Genomic DNA, 17,544 nt, shown 5'->3' on the forward strand with positions numbered 1-17,544 from the left:
TACACTGAATGTGATAGAATGTCTATCAAGCTGTGCAATCTTCTTAGATGTTGAGAAAGCTTTTGACAATTTGAATTGGGTATTTCTGTTTGAAGTTTGGGAAGATATGGATATTGCTGAGAATTGATTTCAAGAAATCCAATTGATAAATGCATCTCAAAATGATCAAATTGTAGTCAATAGTGATTTGACTAAACCATTATTGACATAACTTGAAAGGAACAAGACAAGGTTATCCTTTGTCCCCTTTGTTGTTTATTTGGTTCTTCAAGTTTTGTTAGACAAGACAAGAAGATAGTGGGCTTAAAAATTAAAAATAAGAACTTTTAAATTGATAGATTTTGCTGATGATTCGGTTTGATTTTATTAACTGTCTGGAAAGGATTGAATTTTTGATGAAAAATGAAAGATTTGGTACATTAGCAGATTTTAAGATTAATAAACAAAAACAACTGTTTTTTTCTTTGAATTAAATAACATAGTTCTCACTGTAGTATCAGGATAGGTTTTTTAAAAAAATCAGAACTTATTTAATAACACTCTAGAGATATAACAAAACAAATGAAAAGTCTTTAGGCATGTAGAGAGTTCATTTTTTTATCATAGTGTAACCAAAATCAATTTCATATCTAAATAAAGGGAAAATTTAAAAATAACAGCCTTTATGATAACCATTAATTTCATTATAAACTAAATTTTAATTATTAAAATTCAAGTAAATTATGTTTGCCAGCTATGTCCTGGACTATGAAGTATAACATTCTTACATGATACTTAAAGTTCAAAGATAGTACAGGGTGTTAGGGTGACTTAAATATTGCCAAAAACAAGAATGCAAACATACTTTTTTCACATATGTTTAGAAACATTATATTCTAACTCAGGGTCCATTTATCCTTGTTGGCAAGGAAACAAGCTTCCCTTGTACTGGCAAGCTGATTCATGTACTTATACACACAAGTTCTCCATGCTGAGAAGAGACAAAAAAAATTGTTTCCTTTCTGTTGTCATGAATAAATGTTCCTTATATTTTAATCTGGAAGAAATTTCATGTATAACCTTAGCATTTATGCCAATACACAAATGTGTTTTTTAAAAAGTTAATCTTGTAATAAATGAAATAACAAGGCCAACATGTAGGTGTTCTCTTTAAGTGCGTTAAGTACCTATGCCTTTCTGCAGGCTGAATGGCATCTGTAGGTGTTTTCTGTGGGAGTTCTTGCCAAAAACATTGAAATCTATCATTTTTACATAAAAATAAGAGTTCATTCTTTTTTACACATATAAAATTTAAATTATTGCTGCCTGTAAGATAACAGCCTTAATAGACATTCTTTTTTTAAAAAAAAAATACGGATGGTATTTTAGCAACCCACATGCTATTTTAATCATGCAGAAAATCTGGCAGACATATAATTCTTAGGCCTTGGCAGAGTGGCTCTTTTTATTTAATTATTTCTTCCATTTGTATGGCTACCCAATTCAAAAGCACTCTGAACAACTTACAACACATTTAAAAATGGAAATAAAAACATAGACTCACTGCTTCCCCCCCCACCCCCCCACCCCCCCGTGCACACTAGAAAACCCCAAGGAGTAGCCGAAGACAAGCCTTCATGCCTACAAAGCATCCATTAAGACAAGTAGAACTCATTCAATACCTTGGTCCAATGCCCACTGGAACAGGCAGGTATTCAATACACTTTGACAAGCCAATAAATTGAGATTCTCTGAATTTCTTGGGGTGGAGGGATCTAAACTCTTCTATAGGGCATACACATGTTATAACAGATGGCATATCTTCAGAGAAGACACACAAAGCCTGCCATCTCTATCAAATCCAGTAGGATAGATGAAATTATTTGGAGGGGGGCAGGCAGTCCCACAAATAAACAGCCCTATGTCATGATAACCAGCATCCTGAATTGCACGAAGTAACAGTGTAATATAGGTGTACCAAGGCATACCCATAATTGCCACATCCTGCCAAAGGCAATTTCCGAGTGCATAGCAGTAATTCAACTGGGAGCTGACTAAAGACCAAGACTGATAAACTCCTGATCTGGGAATGGGTTCAATTGGCACAGAAGATGAATTTGTACAAATGCAGCCATGGGCATTGCTGCCACCTGCTCCTCAAGCAAGAACTGAGAGTTCATAAATAAAAGATTTATAACGCATCCAGAACTAAGGATGGAAGGTCTACAGTACTGGGTGTCCTAAAATTCTTCCTAGTCCTAGTCCTACTAGATTCTTCCTAGTCCTACTAGAGTTGAGCATTATTTTCTATGAGAACATAATTTCTTGAATACTTACTTTATCTGCTCATTCTTATCTTCTTTCCCTATGAGGACAATGCAGTTCCCCACACAGCAGAAGCAGCATATTACAAAAATAGTGGAAATCAGTTAGTTTAAATGAGTTTATTCTAGCACAATGATGTAATGCAAGGACCTAGATTAGCTTTTGCCAACTCTATGAACTCATGATCGGCTTACAGGCAGGGAATGCTGAGGGTGAAGCTCCAAACACTTCTGGCAGGAACATCAAATTGTAAAAGGTTGGGTTAGAGATCCTCTTGTTTGTGCTCAAAATCTAAATCAAGATTCCCTTGATGTGGTTGATCAGTTGTCCCTCAGGCAGCTGAATGTAATGCAACGCCAGATGGTGAATTCCATAGGGAGGTTCCTGCTGTAAATACATTCCAAAGAAAGAAAATCTTGTACAATCACAAAAGAAGTTATTCTTTCTAGAGCTGCCTAGAGTTTCTAGTGAGTTGTGAGAGAAGAAGACCTCTATAATGGCTTGGTAGGAATTTATTCAGAATCAAATATGTGATTCAAGCCAGGCATGACACAAAAATAGCAAACTACTTTTTAAATTCTATAATAAAAAGAAAAAAATGTAGCTTTTCAAAGTGATCTGCCAATTCTCCAATAGACAATCCATTAATTTTTTTAAAAAATTATCACTTGAAAGCACTAAGCCTCATCAGGCCTCAGACAGATGTTTGCAAAATAGGAGTAGTTAATTAATTAGTAAGTAATCCCACCTTCCATATCTGATGGTGAGACTGAAGCAACAACAAACATTCAGTCTTTCAACCTGTTTGGTTTTGTTTTTGGCATCTAAGAGGTTACATGAGCATAGAAGAGGGGTGTCAAACTGGATTTCATTGGGGGCCGCATCAGGGTTGTGTTTGACCTCAAGGAGCTGGTGTGGGCGTAGCTGGGGTAGGCGTGGCCAGCTCGATGTCACTCGTGTGAGGGCACCTGTGGTGGCCTGAGCGCTCTGCCAGCAAAAATGGGTTCCCGAGCTCCATTTTTGGGTGTAATAGTCTCCTGCAACTCTCTGTCAGCGAAAAGAAGAGCTCGGAAGACCATTTTCACTGGCAGAGGAACTGCAGGCCGGTCTTTCACTGTTTGCAGGGTGGCCCTGTGGGCCAGATCTAAGCACCCCATGGGCCACATCTGGCCCCTGGGCCTTGAGTTTGATACCCCTGGCATATAACATAAGAATGGCATAAGCCATTTTTGGGGGGAACTAAACCTACCAATACACATTCTACCAGGGCAATTTTTCAGAGAGGAGAAAAACCTTTGCTGGTGCCACTCCCCACAGCTGCTCAGAGCAGTAAATACCAGCATGCAGAAAACAAAGCTAAAGAAATATATTTTTAATGTCAGAAAATATAGCTGCTGTTGTTGGTTGTGGAAGTGTATTTATGTTTAAAAGCTATTTTTGAGCAGAATTGCTGTTATTCCTCCAACCAAGATTTACTTGTTCTTCAGTGTATAGTATAAATGAACCTATAAAGGTCTCTGCTTTAATCCTATCTCTCATCCTTTCTCCTTCTCTGAGTCTTTCCCATTCTTTAAAAAAAAAAAAAAAAACACATGACTTCAAATCTAAAAAAAACTTTTTTGTTATCTTTTCTTTATTAGTTTTCCAAAACCTCTATCCCTCCCTATTTTCCATTCCCTATCTTTCTTCCAGTCTGTTTGATATGCACAGCAGACAGAAAAAGTAACATTTTGACCTAATCAGCAAGTAACAAATTTTATATATGGTTTCTACAATGTTAAAAAAGAACTGTGAAAATTAAACCTGATTCAGTTCATGATCCAGAATGGTCAAAATTCAATTCAATTCAGGATTCAAAGCCAAATCAATTCAAACCAAGCTGTGCCAAGATTAGATAAGGGGCGGGGAAAAACCTTGCACTCCAGCTTGTATTGGGCAGCATTAAAATATAACAGTAAAAGATGGGAGTTCCAACATTTCTGTTGGAAGGGAATGAAAATAGTTGGCAATCCTGACACTCTAGGGCATGAGTGTCAAACTCACGGCATCACGTTGGCATCTTGTGATGTATTACAATGTTTTTTCTCTTTACGTGGGCTGGGGTGGGCGTGGCCTGTTCGTAACGCATCCGGCCCGCAGGCTGCCAGTTTGACATCCCTGCTCTAGGGTTTCACCACAAAAACTTTTCAAAATACTTATTCTATCCCATTTTTTTAAGACAGAGAAAATGTGATTGAGGAAAGCACACCATCTTCAATTTATTCAGGAAAGAACATAAATCTTCCTAATTAAACAATAGTTCAGATAGTCCTCAACTTACAGCCACAGTTGAGCCCAAAATTTACACTGCTAAGCAAGGCAGTTGTTAAGTGAGTTTTGCCCTATTTTATGACCTTTTTTGCCCCAGTTGTTAAGCGAATCACTGCAGGTGTTTAGCGAATCATGAAGTTGTTAAATGAATCTGGGTTCCCCCATTGACTTTGCTTGTTAGAAGTCATCTGGGAAGGTTACAAATAGTGATCACATCACCCTGGGATACTGTTACTGTCACAAATGCATGCCAGTTGCCAAGTGCCTGAATTTTGATCATCCAACCACGGGTGGTAAGTGTGAAAAGTCTGAAAAACAGTCATAAGTCACTTTTTTTTAATGCCATTGTAAATTCAAATGGTCACTGAATGAATGTTTGTAAATTAAGGACTATCATACCCTAAATTTCATTTAGAGAATAAAAGCTAAAAGCTTACTTTGCTAACTCAGTATATCTTGGTATATCTTGGCTCTTTCTAATCAGGGGATTTTGTGGGTACCAGGAAAATCTTATTGTTTCTATTTATTTTTAAGCTTCAATAATATGAAATCTCCTAATTTTTTTTTTTTAATTTGATTTATATGCCGCCCTTCTCCAGAGATTCAGGGCAGCTTACAGTGCGTTAAGCAATAGCCTTCATACTTTTGTATATTTTATACAAAGTCAGCTTATTGCCCCCACAAACAGGGTCCTCAATTTACCTACCTTAGAAAGGATGGAAGGCTGAGTCAACCTTGAGCCTGGCAAGATTCGAACTTACTTTAATTGCAGACAGCTGGTGTTAAATTACAGTGCCTTGTCTGCAGAGCTATCCAGGCTCCTAATAAAGAGTTCTTCATTATTGATGATGGTGGTGAGGTGTGGTGCCAACTGGGCATAATGCATTGGCAAAGCTGTCTAATGTAGGTAGGACTTAGTTGCATCAGGATTGTAGCTCACTGACTATCTTCCGCATTAGAGTAAATCTTCTAATATGTGGCAATGAGTAATTAAACTTTCTGGAAAGATGTGAATAAACAAACAAATAAATAAAAGAATGTTTAAGATATTTGAAACATGTTTTTTTTTCCTATTAGTTGATATATTTTTTCCTCTTCTCAACCCTTCAAAGGATAAAATCATCAAAATGAAAAGTCATTAATTTCCTGTAAGGACCACCCTTGGTACAGTTTGTCACCAATAGATGAAAGGGTAATTAAATTCTCTCACTAAGTTTACTTCATGCATCTTTGAAATATTTGTAATATCTTATGCAATAAGCACCAATAACTTTTTTTTTTTACTTGTTCTTCCATTTATTTAATTGGGATATTTTCTGCAGTATCATTAAACCTTCACTGAAGTGGCAAAAGAATGTCTTTAACTGTGTGCAACACTTCTTATCGTTTTGTCACATCTCTTCCTTGTGAATAAATCATAGGCTTTCATTATTATAGGTCAGTTATAGGAGTCATTGCATCATCCTGTTATAATTATTAAATTATATTTGTCTTCCTGCATTTTCAAATTAATTTCATTTATTTCCCATAACTGAAACATTAGTTTGCAGACAATGGCCATAAACACAATGATCTAATTTCCATTCTGGTATCTGGTGCAGGGAGAAGCAACAGGCAGCAAATGGGGACACAAGTATTAGTGGTCTGCTTTTCTACGCGCATCATGATTTCACTCTCAAATGGATGATTATGTGGGAGCTTCTGGGAGTTACACATATACAACAGCACTCTATACTGGATAAGTCTTTTTGTGAGGCCCTTACTTCAGGATTTGTTTCACAGTTATTTTCATTCCACAGGATTCAGTTCAAAGTCTTCCTGATTGAGCTTCTCATTCCATTATCAGTCAACTATCATCCAATTTACTCAAATTGTTGTCTCAGAAACCAAATCTTTATTTACAACCTCATTTTCCTAGCCAACTGTTCACTTATAGTTTCTCTTTCCATCTTTTTTTTTCAATGAAACGGTAGATGGCAGGGGTGGGTTCTATTTACCTTTACTACCAGTTCGCAATGGGAGCACACGAGCTTCTGTGCATGCGCAGATTGTCTATGATGACGTCCGGGTTTAATGTAGATGAAGCGGGATCTGATAGATGACCACTGGATAACTTTCTATTCACTCTATTCTAAAAGCAGGAAATGCATCCGGTTGGAAAAAGTACAAAGTCAGCCAAAATCCTTTTGATACCTTTAGGTGGCCTCTTAAGTTGTCAGAAGATAGGAACATTCTAATGACATACAGCTTAAAGGTTGGTAAGGTCAAAGGTATCCACATGAGCTAGAAGTCGTTTATCAACAGAAGATAATTTGAATCTATGCTCCAGTAATTTACAGAAGAATTATGATTGTTTGGCAAGGATAATGTAAAACTTTAGTAATTAGGAAATGTCAATTAAATATAACAAATGTATATGACCATATAAACTGCTGAGTTAACAGAATCCTTTGTTTGAAAATGTATAAAACTGTGGTCTCAGAATCATAAAATTGTTCAGATTTTTTGGTACGCATACCTCTCTGAACCTATTGCGCAATAAACTAGCTCTGGCGGACCCAAAGGGATGTCTCTTATATCCTTTCTTCCATAACAGGTTGATGGGCGGAGCCTCCTATCAGTTTTACTACTGGTTCACCGGATCGAACCAGGAGCAACCCACCACTGGTAGATGGTATTGCTTAAGTCTCCAGCATATTAAGCTTTCTTTCTAGGTATTCAGAGTCCATGATGAAATAATTGTAACAGTATTCCAGTGTCATTCCCCACCCCCAATATATTGCCACTCCCAACACATTAGAAGGAAGAGATAACTGTCATTTAACCTGTACTTTTTACAATTACGAGTTGAATGATACAGCTGTGTTTTCTTGCTGTTCAGATATCTACTATCCTTATTGTTGTTCCAAAGACTCTCACTTTCTTCCATTGGAGAATCAAAGCCTCTTTTTCTCTTGAGGGCCTGACTGAATTCCATTGGATTATAGAATATTCTAGGTCTCTTGTTTGTAATTATCACTCTCATCTCTCGAACTTAATCTTTTGTTCAACTGATTTATCATGGACATCTTTCCTTTGCTCTAAAAAAAAAAATCTTCATTCTCCTTTGCAAGATGTACTCTGGCCTCTCGCTGTTCCAAGATTTGTTTGTTTGGTTCTTTCTTCAAAAATAACCACAAGTGTGCACCTACGGCAAATATGTGCCAGGTTTTGTTTAGATAAAAATAGTAACATGACATAAAAATTGCAAGTCACATTATGAATGGAGAAACCTATCTTCGTTTTTTTAAAAAAATCACTACCAGTAAAAGGGCTTTTATTTTTTCTTAATTCCCTTTTAATTTTTCAGGATAGTCAAATACATACTGTGAAATTCTCTAGCTGATTCCACCAGCACACTTCCCTTCGTATTCCCTGTTTACTCAACAAGAGAATCTACTTACTAGAACTTGGCTGCCTTATATTCCCTTAACTGTCCCTGCTCACTCAACAGGAAACAGTCACTGACAGCATGCACTCAGTAGTTTTCAGCTTGCATCCTCACATTTTGCAGCTACCGTATTCAGGATAATACCTTTTCACTTTCCTATATGAGTTCATACTCCATCTATACAGTTGAATGTAGAGAAAAAATAAGATAACATTTGGAAAAGCTCAGAAAAGCTCGATTCACTGGAAAATAAAATGGAGGAGGAAGAGCAACACAATCAGGATGCAGGATGCTGTTATTATAAATCACAATTCAAGTAGTCTTGCTATGGATCTGGTCTACCTAGTAGGGGTGACAGAATCAGAAAAGTTTGTTTCTCTAGAATCATTTTTCCCCTTGTGGCTTCTTCCTATTGAATTTGGCAGTAAAACTAATTATCATCTCTTTTACTTACTTATACATACAGAAAGTAAACAGAGAAGCTCAAGCCTTGCTTTCCACTGCCCCAAAAAGCAATAAATATTGGGCCTTTTAAGGGACACAGTGGCTCAGTGGCTAAGTGCTGAGCTTGTCGATCAAAAGGTTGGCAGTTCAGCGGTTTGAATCCCTAGTGCCATGTAATGGAGTGAACTCCCATTACTTGTCCCAGCTTCTGCCAACCTAGCAGTTCAAAAGCACGTAAAAAATGCAAGCCTTTGGCATTTAAATCATGCCAGCCACATGACCACAGAGACGTCTTCGGACAACGCTGACTCTTCGGCTTTGAAACGGAGATGAGCACCACCGCCTAGAGTGGGGAAAGACTAGCACATATGTGCGAGGGGAACCTTTACTGGGCCTTTGCTTAAAAGAATTAGCCTGGCATTCATTCATTTTCAAGAGATTTAAACTTTATGCTCAGTTTAAAAATAAAGTTTGTCCCCAGAAAATATTCTGGATTGCCTAGGCTTGAGCCCATATTTTGGATGCTGGGAGTTGAAGTCCAACAGTATTGGCAAGAAACATCATATAAGTGTCACATTTCAATGGAGATTAAAGAATCTAAAAGCTAAGAAAATGAATGAAGCCCAAAGCTTTGTTAAACTTGCCACTTCAGAAAAACTCTGATAGGCAGATAATTCAATGAGGTGATAAAATTCATTGGCCAGCTACCATAGCTGCTGTCCAAGACAATCACTAAACAATGACCACCTGTAAAGGTATTATGTTAACTGCATATGTCTGTCTTTAAATAACAAGTATACTCTGAATCTTATTTTTCATTCTGATATTAATAATAATAAAATAATTGTTTATTTTTTTAAAAAACATATTTATGATAGTAATAATAATAAAAATAAATATTGTAAATAATAAAGAATTCTATTAAAAACTATATTCTATTTCTTCACTGAGCCACAGTGGCTTGGATTGGCTAAACCCCCAAACAAGCATACTGTTGATCAAGACAGCAATGATCATATGCTTCTACAAAGATTAAATGATATTAAGTTCTTGATGAAAGTAAATTGCTTGGTTTGGGAAAAGATAACCAGGGTGACTTTTGGGAAGCCTCCAACTACTCCAACAACAGTGAAATAAGGCAAAAAAAAAAAAAAAAAAAACCCAATAGAAAAAGACTGATACTGACCTATTTGTTGCTAGAAAGGCATTTTAGCAGAAGTATTTTATACTTTGCTGCTTTGCCTTTTGGCATTGCATTGAATGCCTAGGACAGTGATAGCTAATCTTTTTGCCATCGCATACCAGGAAGTGGGGGGACGTTTGCGCACGTGCGTGCCCACACCCATAATTCTATGCACCCTGCCCTGCGCATGCGCACGCAACCCTCCCTCCCCCTGCTCCTTGCACGCAATGGTCTGGTAGGCCCATTTTTCTTTCTTACCTGGCTCCAGATCCTCTCTATGCATCTGCGGAGGGCAAAAACAGCCTTTCCCACTCCCTCGGACGCCCTCCGGAGGCCTGAAAGGACCCATTTCCCAACTCCCAGTGGGACAGGAAGTGATGTTTTTTGCTGTCCCCAGCCTCCAGAACCTCTCTAGGACTCTCTGGAGGCTGGGGACAGCAAAAAACATCACTTCCTGTCCCACTGGGAGCTGGGAAATGGACCCTTTCAGGCCTCTGGAGGGCGTCCGAGGGAGTGGGAAAGGCTGTTTTCGCCCTCCGCAGATGCATAGAGAGGATCTGGAGCCAGGTAAGAAAGAAAAATGGGCCTTCTACACACACACACACCCCAGCCCTCTGGAGGCAGGAAACAGCCTTTTTCCCTACTTCTGGTGGGCCCAGAAGGCCTGATCAGGTGGCCGGCACGCGCATGTGCGCCAGAGCTGAGCTGGCGTGCCCACTGATATGGCTACACGTGCCATCTGTGGCACGCGTGCCATAGGTTCACCATCACGGGCCTAGGAAATCTATGAAATATTAAGCATTTCATACTCTAAGGTCCCATTTTGGCATTCTATAGATTTCCTAAGAATTGTATAAAATGCCTAATTTCACACATTGATGGTAACATCTACATTTTAATGCAAAGTTATATATGTCTGTAATGATATAAAATCAACATTATTGAAAATTGCCTTTACATTAATTACATTTATACTACAAAGTATATTTTAAAAGTCTTCATAGTTTATTTTATATTGATTAAAACCATAGAGATCTTTCTTTAGGAATATATGCTTGCAATAACTATTTAAAAGGGTTTATATAGTTATATATTTTTATTTATCAAAATCAGTCTTATTAATTTGTAAAGAAATAGCACACTTGTAAATATCAATCTCGTTATACTAATTAGTTCCAAAGGTCACGGAAAAAGGCTTGAAACATTGTAATAATTAATGCCTCTTGGATAACTTGTCACTGGATACTCTATTTACTGTTTAGTTTCTTTCAATATATTGCTGCAAAATCATATTTTTCAGTTCCAGGTGAGATGATCTGCAAACATTTAGTCAAAAGGCCTATATTGCAAGCCTTTTTCAGTGGTTCAAAGGTATATTATAACTAAAAATGACAAGAAGCTTATTATATTGAAAGGTTTTTTTTAAAAGGTGGGGGGTTAAGCCTCTTGATAAAAATATAATTTTTATGTTTAATAACACTGATTTTACCTCAGTTTCTCTTAGGTAAATAGCAACCGGTACATCAATTTCCTATCAACAAGTGGAATTTCAACAATTTCAGGCTTTAATTCAGCTATGTGAATGCTTAGCTAAAATTGCACATTTCTCAGTGCATCTTGAAAGCATATTCAGGTTCAACCGCAATAATACATGGGCAAACAATAGATACAAACTCAAGGTAAACCTCTCCAAACTCGATTGCAGAAAATATGACTTCCGCAACAGAGTGGTCAATGCCTGCACTGCATTACCTGACTCTGTTGTTACATCCTCAAACCCCGAAAACTTTAACCTTAGACTATTGTCAACCTCACCCCATTCCTAAGAGGTCTGTAAGGGAGCGTGTATAAGTGCACCAATGTGCCTACAGTCCCTGTCCTACTGTTCTGTCCCCGTACCAAGCACACACCCAACCAGCCAGCCGAGGGTTAAATAAACCTTTCAAACACACAATGTCAGTGATAAGGAACTTGGCAGCAACTCCGTGGCTGCCTGCCAAGGGCTTTTACTCCGATAACACAGACAAAAAATACACACAGTTCGTAATTGAACCCACAGCAAAATAGGTGTTGTGTCCGAAGGTGCAAAGTGCTTCGCCAGAGATTAGCTTTGTCCGTCACAGAGTCGGAATGGCCACCACACTCCCTTTTATAGCCTGTGGGGTGTGCTCCAGTGACTCAGCTAATCTCTGGCACGCCTTCCCCTCTGCTGCGCACGTTTCTCCCTGTGCCTCTGGCGAGGGTCCAGCCAGCACTTATTTTCCTCGTCGCTGTTCACCTGTGGCTGCGGGGATGTGCTTGGCTCTGAGCCTATCGTCTGGCCTTTGATGTCCTCTGGAGACATTGCCAGAGAGGAGGGTCCTGGAGAGGGAGGCCTGGCCGTCTCCTCTCCTTCATGTTCGGAGCCTTCTTCCTCCGATAAGATAGGCTCGGAGGACGGAGCCACAACACCTACTGTTCCCATTTATTCGTATCCATTTCCTGTATTCATAATCATGTTTATACTTATATCTGTTATCTTATACATGTTTGACAAACTACATAAATACATTAAATAAATAAATATTCCTCTACTCATTCATAATCCAAAAGAAGGTTATTTGGCTATATGGAGGATCAGCAGATAAATATGGAAAAAATCATATACATTGAAGATTTGCTATTTTACTTTCTAAAATTCCCACATGGCTTCTAGCTCTTATATACAAGTACGTTTCCTTTAAAAACATTCTGGAGAATAAAAGCTGCCAAAATGTGCCTATTATTTGATATATTTAAAAACCCATTGGATACTGTTATGATTGCAATTATTGTGATGATTTTCATTTTCAATGAAAGAAGCTAAAATTAATAATAAAATAAAATATGTGGGCCCAATGGTTACTTCCTTATCTCACTTCCCTTAAATCCCCTAGTATTATAGTCTTCCTGAGCCCAAATTATCACTTTTTAACTTTATAATTTTAAATAATTAAAGCTCCAAGGCCTCAATTCCCTCAAGTATGCTTCCTGCTGCCAGGTAAATTTAGCTGAGTTTGTCTACATATTAAATGTACAAAGTAAGAACTTACTCCCTATTGCTTTGAGCTCATTCAGTTTAACTGTGATAAACTAAATACTGACTCCAGCAAATTAGGCTACCAAATTAGACCCCGAAATAGCAGTAGGTACCTCCTTGGCTCTCTTGTTATTTTAATATATCTTCCATTTATATGCTCTTTTTCAATTAAAATAATAAGAAAGTTAATTTACAAAAAAAGCACCATTTTAATAAAATAGAAAATAATCACAACTTGATAGTCAGAGTGATCAACATCTAGACCCCTGTATTTACAATAATCAAAAGTGCTACAGGACAATATATAATCAATATCTGTATTCAATCTAATGGATCATCTAACACAGGTGTCTCCAACTTTGGCAGCTTTAAGACTTGTGGACTTCAACTCCCAGAGTTCCTCAGCCAGCTAGATCCCCTGATCTAACAATGAAAGTAATTTTAATCAAACAAATTGGTCTCAGGAAGCTTCTAATACTTGGGACAATGAAGGTCAGTGAGATAAGGTAAGTTATTTATTTTAATTTCCTTTCATTGAAAACCATCACAATCATTGTAATAATCCCTACAACTGATTTTTTAATCAGCCCAAACAAAATTTCAAATTATAAAGTTATATGTCTGAATTTAACTGAATACCTATTAAATCTTCTCAATTGCAATATATTTCCTTCTAGCACAGATATAATTTTTTTAGATGGATTGTGTCCTGATATCTCATTCTTTGCTGTTTAAAATTAAAACACTCAATATAGACACTAATACAGCTTCAGGGTCATATTCTTGTGAGACTATTTTATTGTTTGATAAGAAATTAAAGACCTACTTTAAGCAGTCCTTGAAGTCTCTTTATTGAAAGATAAAGACTCTATTAAGAAAATACAATAGGAAATGGCAGAATTTTCAGCATTAATGGAGATTTTGTTACATGACTGTCTTTGGAACAGGATACCACTAAAGATCTATTTTAAAAATAGTAAAAGAATAAATTTTAAAAAGCTTGTATTAGAGATCAAATTATTGTATAGCCAACATTATGATTATAATTACATACTGTGCTATAGATTCTGACAGTCTTCCCCTGGCTTGGTACAAAATGTATATAGGTTTTTACATTTCCTAAAATAAATTCAGACCTTTTAGTTTTATAAAGGATATATTATAATTATTTCTAATCCAGACATAATTATTTCAAATACTCAAATATGTTATAATAGAGCTATTTCATTGATAAATGCTATGATTTTGGCCTGTCGATCAATTGCATAGTTTTATAACCATAGTGTCCTCAACTCAGCCAGGATTTTAATTATTTATTTATATTTCATATTTCTAAAGTTACCCACCTTTCTCAAAGAGAAGCTCCCAGAGGATTTATATATGATCATCAAGATTCTGACAATATCATTTCTGAATTTATGATCTTGCACTGAAAATAACCAGAAAGCAATCTCTTTGGATATTATCAAATCTTTGACTCTTGCTTTTACTTTTTGAGGCATGTCTTATGTTTGATTTTACAATTTTTAAATTTTGATTTAATTTAGTTAGTCAGACCCTAAATTATGGATTATTAATGATGTGTTCTCTTTGTTTCTTTCTTATGTTAAGTTTACGCCATAATACCTGCTGCTTTTTTCTCTTCCTTTTGATTTAGCCTTAGTAAGTCTTACATGAATTATTGGAATTAGAGTAGGCCAACATAATATTACAATTGACTATAAACATATTATATTTTTGTACATAGATTGAAATTTCTCATTAATACACAAGTTTAGTGAGTGGTGGCAGCGCAGTGATTAGAGTGCAGTACTGAAAGCTACTTCTGCTGCCTGCCAGCTGCTTGCAATTTGGCAGTTCGAATCTCACTAGGCTCAAGGTTGACTCAGCCTTCCATCCTTCCGAGGTTGGTAAATGAGGAGCCAGATTGTTGGGGGCAATATGCTGATTTTGTAAACCGCTTAGAGAGGGCTTTAAAGCACTATGAAATGGTATAGAAGTCTAAGTGCTATTACTAATGCTATTAGTATTTTGTGCATATCCCTTATTCTATTGCAATTTAAGCAATGAAAGAAAAAAACTTGTGAGTTTTTGAATAAAATAAATATGATCAACACAAATCTAACTCCAAGGGTTTTTTCAAAAAATCTCCCCACATTTATGTTGCAGTGTCACAGTATTATTTTGAACCAGATGCTAGGATATTCATAGATAGAAGATTGATTGACTAATTGATTGATTGAGATAGATGCAAAAGTATTTAAAATGAAAGTAATCTGTGTAAATTGAGCATGTTCCATTGTATATTCTCTTCGATATTCATTTTCCTGGAACGCAGCACTCTCATGAGAATTCAGAGATTCAACTTAAGTGACTAAGTTATTTTATTGTAGATACCATAACCTTAGTAAGATAAAGAACAGCTTCTGATAGATTAAAGATCTGTAAAGAGACAGAGAGAGAAAGACAGACTTATGGACAGACAGATAGAGATGATAGACAGACAGACAGATGCTGAAAGGTTTAAATATTGAACTTCTTTTGAACTGTTAGTAGGCAGTTTACAGTCTACTTCTTACACTGCACTTGGGATGGGTTCACAAAACAGTCCTGTCTGATTTCAGGGGTGTGATGCTAGTTCGCCTCCTCGGGGTGCACCCTGGATAGCACGGAAGTGTGAACCAAATGGCTAGCAACAGTTGACAGCCAGCCTACATTGAAGAATTGGCAGTTAACAACAGTTGGCAGTCAGACATCTTTGTAGAACTCCTGGCTCTCTAAATACATGGCAACGGATAAACAAAATGGCTCCCCATCCTGAGCCACATTGCACCACCAGCTTTATGAAGGCAGGAAGCCTTAGTGAAGGAGTACAACAAAATTACAGGTTGCTCAACAGCTGTCTAACAACTTTGACATCAACACACAGTGGGAAGCCAAATGGATTGCTGAATGCCCAGATACAGGCAGTTACATAGATGACCCTACACAAAAGGTGCCAGGTTTTGACCTTCCTCGCCAGCATTGGTCAACTCTGAACAGAATCCGTACCCAACATGGTGTCTGCCAGGACTCATTGTTTAAGTGGGGTCTTGTCTCTACCCCTCACATCACATTGTGTCCGAATGTCCATTGAGAGCTTACATCTGCCCAGTGTCTGATTTTTTCGGCATAGACCACCCTGTCCTTAAATGGCTGGGTGGACTGGACATTGGCATTTGAGCTACTGTAAGTTCATGTATTTGCTGAAAGTCCATGTAGCCATATGCTAAATAAATAAAATCAAAGTTGTTGTTACTCACCTTGCCAGTATTTGCTCTCATGTCACCTATCTCTCTAGTCTCTCATCTTCTCTTAAACTTGGGGTGCCAAGTGCTACTTTCTCTTTTACAATTTATCTCTGTTAATTATGAAGTCAACAAGTACTGTCCTGCACTTGTTTGTCTCTCACTCCTCCCACTTCCTCCTGCCCATAGATATCAACTTGAGAAACATAGGAGAAGGAATGACAGAAAAGTGAGATTAGCCTAGAATTCCTACATAGCCACAAGTGAACTAAGTGCAAACCCCCCCCCACTTGTGTACCATTGATCTCAAGTATCTAACCTCAAGAAGATGCTAACCATTAGTTGAGAAGATTCTTGTACATTGGCTTTGGGCAATAAATCAGCTTAATTGAACCTTCATGTGGGGCCTTGTTCTGTCACTCCTGACCGGAAATAATTTCCTATCCAGAACCATCTCTTTCTTGTAGATTGGACAGTTTCATTCTTTTTTTTCAGAGGATGAGTAACCACTTCTTCCCTCTCTCTTCTCCAGTCTTCTCAGACTTCATTGACTTCTCAGAGTCAATGTTGTCTGTTGGCATCTGGAAGCTGGAATGTGAGGACAGTTTGGAGGTTCGGGCTCACATGTTTGTGTGTTTGAGGGAATGCATACAAGGTCGGCAATTCAGCGGTTCGAACCCCAGCGCTGCGTAACAGAGTGAGTTCCCATTACTTGTCCCAGCTTCTGCCAACCTAGCAGTTCGAAAGCACGTAAAAAATGTGACAGAACCGGTAGTAACAAATTTTACATTTCACCACTGGGAAAAGGTAAATATTTCTATGAATGTATTCTGAGTTCTTAAAGTCCAAAGTATTACAGTAATATTAAATAATGCATTAGAATAATGGAATTGGTACTTAAATCCTATATATAAGAGAAGATAAATGAATCATATATGAGGATTGTTAGTTTCTGTTAACAAGTAATAAATGGGGATTACTGCATATGAGTTGTTGAACAGTTTTTTGACATTAACTCCATGTCTGATTCAGGGGCATGAGGGAGAGCATGATAGACTTCTGTTCCTCCCTGTATCTAACTCTTTCACTCTTTCTTCTCTTTCACTCTGCCAATCAAGCATTACATATCTATTATGAGGGGTATAAGAATGCAACTCACTTGAGGATTTGGAATGTTGCACCTTGTTTTCTATATCAGGGGTCTCCAACCTTAGCAACTTTAAGACTTGTGGACTTCAGTTCCCAGAATTCCTTCAGCCAGCTTCAACTGAGGGAGTTGAAGTCCACAAGTCTTAAAGTTGCCAAGGTTGGAGACTCCTGTTCTATATGGATTGCTTAAGAGTTTTAACAGTGTTCTCTGTGTTAGAGCTCTTTCCACAGTGATTCTGAAATACATTCTTTGGTGTTTCTCTTGCTCTTTCTTGACTTGATTTGGTTGTCTTGCTGTCTGCACCTGGAAATAGCAGATGCGTAGTTGTTACAGAGACAGAGGCCATTGCCCTGCCCAGTGGTTAAAAATATTTTCAAT

The 17,544-nt window shown here is 37.4% G+C and overlaps 1 long non-coding RNA gene across 3 annotated transcripts; it reads right to left on the reverse strand.

Annotated features, from left to right (window-relative positions):
- Positions 1–870: 870 nt before the first annotated feature.
- LOC117680275 (uncharacterized) lies at positions 871–16,185 on the reverse strand. 3 transcript variants are annotated; one of them, XR_015729051.1, is made up of 5 exons: positions 16,032–16,185; positions 15,309–15,440; positions 6,612–6,745; positions 2,317–2,691; positions 871–970 (listed from the first exon to the last, which is right to left on the reverse strand). It is a non-coding gene; the product is annotated as an uncharacterized LOC117680275 (long non-coding RNA). The 3 variants fall into 3 exon arrangements; XR_015729052.1 differs by lacking the exon at positions 15,309–15,440 and having other exon boundaries at positions 876–970; positions 16,032–16,178; XR_004595612.3 differs by lacking the exons at positions 15,309–15,440; positions 16,032–16,185 and having other exon boundaries at positions 877–970; positions 6,612–7,061.
- Positions 16,186–17,544: the final 1,359 nt, after the last annotated feature.

The sequence above is a fragment of the Pantherophis guttatus genome, chromosome 8 (assembly GCF_059756535.1).
Source record: "Pantherophis guttatus breed Tessera chromosome 8, ASM5975653v1, whole genome shotgun sequence".
NCBI lineage: Eukaryota > Metazoa > Chordata > Lepidosauria > Squamata > Colubridae > Pantherophis > Pantherophis guttatus.